At 45.6% G+C, this 7824-nt stretch overlaps 1 pseudogene; it reads left to right on the forward strand.

Moving 5' to 3' along the window:
• Positions 1-324: 324 nt before the first annotated feature.
• The window catches only part of LOC113608880 (ETS domain-containing protein Elk-4 pseudogene), a 9134-nt pseudogene continuing 1634 nt past the window's right edge, over positions 325-7824 (forward strand).

Raw genomic sequence — 7824 nt, forward strand, 5'->3', positions numbered from 1 at the left:
GGAGGAATGATAAACAATACTGCGTACTTCAAAATGCACCACGGAGGACAAATATTGGTAATGAAGCTATGAACTGGAGAGGGGAAGATGGCGTTTGGGAACGTGGGGAAAGATCTGGAAATTTAGGCATTTACTGCCTGCTCTGGGAAGAGCTGGGGTGCAAGAACAGGGTCGTGGATTTGTGACCCTGTTCCTCAAACATTCGGAAAAGTGAGGGGAAGAAGAGTCCCCACCCCTGCCAGGGAGAAAGGAGGGACTGCGGACCCCACAGATCACAGCTCCACCTATGCATGAGTCCCCGTTTGTCCAGTGATCACCCTCCCCATGGACACCACACAATCTAGAGTAGACACGGTCGCAGCAGTGAGCGGAGAGGCCGCCCTGGGTCCCGACTGCCGGCCGCGCCCCGGGTCTGCAGACTCCGGAGTTGACCGTGAGGAGGCCCGGGTCCCACCACGGCCAGTTCCAACTGGTCCTTCCGCCCCCGTCTTCCAACACCCGTCTTCCCAACTCACCATTTCCCAGTTTCTCTGGTTCTGCGCTGTCCACCTCACGACTCTCGTGGCAAGTGCAGGTCACAGCAACAGAGGCTGCCGCTGAGCCACTTGAGGACTTTAAGCGCAGAAATCACGCACCCAGGTCGAAGCCCGACTGAAGAGCAACAGAGCACGCAGACCACTCGCCCTACGTAGTCATTGGAGCGTCGCCCACACGTCTGTAACCAGTGACTCCCCTGATTGGACAGTTTGCAAGGCCCCGCCCTCCCGTGCCTGAGTGACAGCAAGCAGGAGGTCAGGTCTCAGAGCGGAGCTGGTACTGGCCGTGGGCGGGAACTGTCCCCTCCACAGACACTGCATTGAACCATGAGGCCAAGAGGCCCTCACGGAACTGTGCCACTTCTTCACAAACACGGACACTTACAAGTGATCTCCCCATATGTAATAATGAGTCTGGCTCCATTTTGATCTTTGATCATTTCCTGTGGGACCTCAGGGGCACTTGGTTCTGGTGGGAGGATGAACCCCACAGTCTAGACCAGGCCCCTGGGCCTCTCAGATGCTAGGTAACATCATAGTGAATGGCGAAGAGACCTCTTCCAGAACTGTGGCATCTAGAAAGGGACTGAGGGGGAGGGTGCCCCCTCCTGCAGGTAGGCTATGCCAGAGGGCTCAGGTTGCACTCTGCCGTCATGTCTCAAATCTCAGTAGACATGCTGAGCTCATGGGGGGCTGTTTCCAGGACCCAAGCCACAACGAGCAGCTGCGTGAAGGGTCAGATGGTCACGTCCTAGGACAGCTTATATTTCCAGGAGAGCCTAGTACCTGGTGGAAATTACAGCTTCAATGGCATAAAGTGTGAGCTAAGACGGGGCAGTTTCTTGAATAGAAACCAAATTGGTAAACAAGGAATGTGTTGCCTTCAAACATCATAACAACCTAGGAGATGCTGTGGGTGCTGAGAAGGACGATCTTTCTTCATGGTGTCAGGGAGGGAATTTACCAAATAATTTTTAGAAATTTAACCATGGTGTCAGGGCCTCACAGTATGTGTGAGCTAATGGCCCATCCACTTTTCATGAGTTCCCTTTTTCAATATCTGTATGTCCCGAATGAATGTTAAATAAACTTCCTCAAAGAGATGTCATTAATGTAATGTTATACCTCTGCTCATGGAGCCTGGTGGAGGCAGGTCAGACTATACCTGCAGAGACTGTGTGCAGTGGCAATGGTACTGAGGTTACTGGAGGGTAACCAGTAAAGGTGTTCATGTCCCTTTAGAGGTGAAGGCTATCTGCAGCTGACAGGCTGTGGAAACAGGCACTGAACAGAAAAGACTTAGCCAACTCCATCCAATCCTATGACAGCAGGATATTTACCACTTGCTGATTGGATGGAGTTAGTACTTTCCATAATGTTGGAAACTAAAAAATAGGTGCGTATTTGATGTAACCACAGCCTCAAGTTTGCAGTAATCCATTGTGAGGTGTCATTCATTTTTCCAGGTTTAAGAATAGGTGAAATTGGCTGTTGAAAGGAGAAGTACCTTTACTTCTCCTTTTAAGAGGGGATAATCACCTGTTCACTAAATAACTTTTGTATAATGTTTTCCAATCCTTCAAGGCTCTGTTTAATTAACCTTGGGCCATGTTACATAATTTACTTGGAGGATAAGGTCTGTGGGGTCCCATTCTGTGAAGCCAATTTGGAAGTGGCAAAGATTTAATTTAATTTTAGTTTTTGAATCATTGGTTCAGAGTTTTCCTATACTTTAGGACAATGCTTGCTATGACCATGAGGAATTTAGGCAAGAGAAGAGCTGGCTGATAGTTAAGGTGAGACATGCCTATTTGTTTCCTATCTTATATTCAGTAATTCCCGTAAGATTACCGGGGGTACCTTCCTTAAATTTAGTAGGATCCCAATATGACTGTAATTTGAGAACTGGTATTGATTAGTTGCATGAAGGTTTGTGAATTAGTGCATTACAGCAGATGGCAAAATTAATTCAGAACCTATGTTGTAGAGGCCCCAGAAACCAAACAGTACCCCTTTATCTCTTTTGTTGTATAAATTCTTTTAGTATATTTTGGATTTCCAATGGGTCAAATTGCAGGCCTTTCCATTTTTTTTTTTTTTTTTTGGATTCCCTCTCTCTTGTTTGTCTTTTGTGTCACTGGATATACCTTGGGGGAGGGGTGTCCTCTCTACCCTGGTATTTATATATTTTTCTCCGCCAGAGGGCCTCATATCAACACCACCGGGATTAGAAGCTTTCCCCATGACAACTGGTTGCTTTATAGAATTTAAGGACCCCAGGCTTAAGTCAGGTTTGAACTAATCCCTTTGCTGTTCCACAGGGGTGCCATGAGTGTTGTCCCCAATATAACTTGGACTGTCAGGATCTTAGCTGCAGTAGAGGCAGGGGCAGTAGCAACAGAAGAACTTGGTCCTGGTGAGAAGGGTCCTGGTGAGTCTCTGTATAAGGAGTATGGACTCGGCCTGCCATCTAATGGCTGCCGTTCCCCTCCCTTCTCTTTCTCATTTATTATTTTTTAAAATTTATTTATTTTATTTATTTTTGGCTGTGTTGGGTCTTCATTGCTGTGCACGGGCTTTCTCTAGCTGCGGCAAGCGGGGGCTACTCTTCGTTGCAGTGCGCAGGCTTCTCATTGCAGTGGTTTCTCTTGTTGTGGAGCATGGGCTCTAGGCGCTCGGGCTTCAGTAGTTGTGGTGCGCGGGCTCAGTAGTTGTGGCTCTCAGGCTCTAGAGCGCAGGCTCAGTAGTTGTGGCACACGGGCTTAGTTGCTCCGCGGCACGTGGGATCTTCCTAGACCAGAGCTCGAACCCGTGTCCCCTGCATTGGCAGGCAGATTCTTAGCCACTGCACCACCAGGGAAGCCCCTCTTTCTCATTTTAAATGACAGCTGTTTCGGGAACAAGGACCTGATGGGCTCACCTCTTGCACAGGGTATAGTCCCTCTCTCCCACCACCTCCAGGGTACGCTGGGACTAACCCAGCCTCTGTCACAGTTTCTCTCTAACACACAGATATACACTGGCACAGACATCAACCCAGGATTCCTTCAAGAGCCCCAACCCCATATTCCTGCTCCCAAAGGCTTAGGAATTCTTGAAACTTTCAACACTGGTCAGCTGATCATAGAACTGAGTCCTGGTGGGGTTAACAATGGAACAGGGCAGCACAGCTCACAGCACAAGCTCCCCAGCAGCCCACAGTGCCAGCCGCCATCAGACAGCAGAGCAGGTGTGCGAGTCACAGCAAGAGAAGACAGACAGACCCATGAGTTGTGGTCATGTCTGAACACGCCGCTTACGGCACCAACTGTTATGGTTATCTGCAGAGGTGTGGTTCCCATGTTGAGACTGATGCTGGTATATCATACACATACACACACATACACACACACACACACACACACACACACACACACACAGGGTAGGATGAGGCTTATGACACAATTGGAGTCTCAGAAGAGAGCAGGAACCGCCTCTCAAGCAGCTCTGAAATGGCTTCAGCAAGCAAGGAAAGGATCCTGGCCTGGGTTTTTATCATGGCTAGGGGATGTTAAAGAAAAAATATTCAATGACACTTGTCAAAGAGGGTAAAGCAAATTTTACCCAGAACCACTGTGACAGGTATAGAGACCACTGCAATGGGATTTCACAGGAGGTGAAAAATGAGTTTGGGCTCAACACTGAATACAGTATGGGCGAGTGGGAATTCATGGCCAGAGGTCAAGGTGGGGATGGAATATTAAAAGAAATAGTCAGGAGTTAGGGGGTTCTGACTAAACGGACCTAACAGGATTGTACTGAAGACAGGCCAGGGTGATCACACATCACTTGAGGGGTGATGAAAGTGGGGAAATGCGATCAGATATGGGGGGTAGGGGGATTCTGGTTCAACTGACAAAGCAGGGTTCTTACTAAGAATGGATTTACAAAGAACTACACAAATAGGCCTAGGAGGTTCAGGAGGCTGTTAATCAGGCTCAGACTTTAATAGTTTGAGGAAGGAAAAAATCTTTGAGGGGGGGCGAGGGCAGGGAAAGAGTTCTGCTTGTGCAGTTGGTATCTGAAGCCAGTGCCAGAGGAGGGAGCCCCAGGACTTTCTTAACAGCTTGTCCAGGTGGGGACACAAGGGGAAGAGGGAGAGACGGGTGGCGGGGGTGGGAGGGATTGGGGTGGTAAGCTGTCAGCAAACATCAACTCTGCAGATTCCAACTACTCATTACAAAGACAAAGGTGGGCAACAAATATATGCATTCCCAATTGCCTGTTCTTATATAAACAAACACAGGAGGCTCAATAAATAATCAAAAGTGTATGTTCGGGGTGGCTGGAGTAACAGTGCTGAAGGAAACCAGGGTATGTTGGTGGTGAGTTACAATTTAGAAATAGAATTTCCTATCTTACAGAGTTACTTTGAAATAAACAGAAAAATTTATATATACAATGATTTACTATTTACTAATATTTCTCACCCTTTGTATATAAAAAACCATTCTAAGATTTAATTCCTTTAAACACAATTACTAAAGTATAAACCATAAATTTTTCAGGAAAGGAAAAATTTCAAATCTCTGCTAACTAAAACGACAAGGTACATCCTGGCTTATCCTTCCACTCTATCTTTCATGGGGGTTATTTTCAGGAATAAGTAGAATATTATAATGCAGTAGAGGCTTGGGTTTAGCTCCTTAAACGTAGCAGGATTTTCAAAGATTTACATAAGCTTTGAATAGTTTTCCTCACATCAATTAAAAAAGGAAATCAATTGCTTTAACCTTTTAAATTTCAATGTTCTCTAGGGACATGCATATACAAACATTGATCTGAAAATCAAAGGTACCTGAACACTTAAACATTCATCTCACATCTTGAGGTTCTCTTGCCTAAAAGGAACAAAAATTCTATTTAGTTCCACAATTTTCTTGCCTTGCTGACATCATTTCTCTCAATCAACCTAGATTTTTAAGCCCCCCCAAACCAAAAATGTTATTTCTCACACTGGGAATTAATTATATAGTACTAAGGGAAACTAGAGCCAAATGCCTGCACTATTCAATGGATGAAAGAATCCAAAGAAGGAAACACAAATATTGGAATCAGTACAGATAAGTAGCCAGCAACCCACAGGACAAAAGGAGCCACGTTCGGAAAGTTTAACACACGCTAGGCTCTCCTGGTTGAGACAGAACTGCTGGACCAGGTCAGTCCCTGGTGGAGGAGGGTAGGGACCAGCTGAGCAGCCACAGGAATAAATTCTCTCCCTCCTCTCTCTGGGTAATAATGGAACCACTCCCTTTCTCAGAATTCCATTCCCACAGTGAGAAAACACATCAGGACTCAGTTTAAGGCTGTGACTAAAATAAGCTCCCAAATGCATAAGCTCTAACCCAGGACACAGTACTTGGAGACACTGACCTCAGGCCTCTGCTCCCAGGCACACTGCTACTGACCACCACTGATTTTTTAAAAAATTTATTATTATTATTTATTTATTTATTTATTTATTTATTTATTTATTTTTTTGCGGTACGCGGGCCTCTCACTGTTGTGGTCTCTCCCGCTGCGGAGCACAGGCTCCAGGCGCGCAGGCTCAGCAGCCATGGCTCACGGGCCCAGCCGCTCCGCGGCATGTGGGATCTTCCCGGACTGGGGCATGAACCCGTGTCCCCTGCATCAGCAGGCGGACTCTCAACCACTGTGCCACCAGGGAAGCCCTGTTTTGTTTTTTTAAACTAGATTCTTTACATTTATCTGAATAGAAGATAGCCAATCTGGAAGTAGAAATAATTTTACATCTTCCTAACCAATCTTTAGGTGTTTTATTGCCTTTTCTTGTATAACGGTTTTGGCTAAAATCTCCAGTACGTTCTCAAGTAGAAGTGGCAAGACCAGATATCCTTGTTGTGTTCCTTATCTTCAGGTGAAAGCATCCAACCTTCCATCATTAAAAATATTAGCTTTAGGGACTTGCCTGGTGGCGCAGTGGTTAAGAATCTTCCTGCCAATGCAGGGGACACGGGTTCGAGCCCTGGTCTGGGAAGATCCCACATGCTGCAGAGTAACTAAGCCCACGTGCCACAACTACTGAGCCTGTGCTCTAGAGCCCGCACGCCACAACTACTGAAGCCCGCGCGCCTAGCAACAAGAGAAGCCACAGCAACAAGAAGCCCGCAACCAAGAGTAGTCCCCACTGGCTTCAACTAGAGAAAGCCCGTGCACATCAACGAAGACCCAATGCAGCCAAAAATAAATAAATTAAATAAATAAATTAAAAAAAAGAAAACATGCTCATTAGCACTATTGACAGAATAAGGTGTTTCCTATGCAATTAAGACTTATGTGAATATAAAGTAGAAGAGAATCGGAGAATATTCCCAAGCAGTGAAGTCTGAATAGTTTCCTGTTGGACACAAAAGGCCTTACAAAAAAATCTAAATCCCAATGGATTGTTCATATGGATCTTATAAAGACATCAGTGGAAAGCTACACCTCTATGAAAATGGAGTCAAATAAATCATTGGTGGGTTTGAGAATACTCTTTTTTTTTTTTTTTGGCGGTACGCGGGCCTCTCACTGCTGTGGCCTCTCCTGTTACGGAGCACGGGCTCCAGACACGCAGGCTCAGCGGCCATGGCTCACGAGCCCAGCCGCTCCGCGGCATGTGGGATCCTCCCAGACCGGGGCACGAACCTGTGTCCCCTGCATCGGCAGGCGGACTCTCAACCACGCGCCACCAGGTAAGCCCCTGAGAATACTCTTAATTAGGAAAGCAAAGAATCTGAAAAATAAGCTGGAAGATGGTGTCCTTGACTCCGATGTATCTGTCTCTATCTGTATGATGGCTCAGAAATCTGACTAACGCCTTCTTCACATCAGCTTTCCAAATCTCATGCAAAAGAGGCTATTGGTGAATTCTACCATGGAACCACAAAGGGGATGAATTCTGGAATACCTAGTTCCTGATTTAACCTTCAGGGAGGATATCTCCAACTCTATTTATGGTCCTATCACATCCCTCTTCTTAGATCAAAGTCTGCCTCAGTAAATGAAGATGTCACTATTGATCACTTGTATTTCCACCACATAATACACCTTAAACGCTGTTTCAGGATCTGCTTTCTCGTGTAAGTAAATAGAGGGTAGCAATATAGAAAGTCCTGCTTTCCTTGATTATCAGTAAAGATTCACCATAAAGATAAAATATGGATATGGTTCATCTTCAGTTTTGTAACCATTACAAATTTTATATATATATATATATATATATATATATATATATATATATATATAT

The sequence above is a fragment of the Aethalodelphis obliquidens genome, unplaced genomic scaffold (genome assembly GCF_003676395.1).
Source record: "Aethalodelphis obliquidens isolate GAN/ISIS:26980383/991018 unplaced genomic scaffold, ASM367639v1 scaffold53, whole genome shotgun sequence".
NCBI classification, from domain to species: Eukaryota; Metazoa; Chordata; class Mammalia; order Artiodactyla; family Delphinidae; genus Aethalodelphis; species Aethalodelphis obliquidens.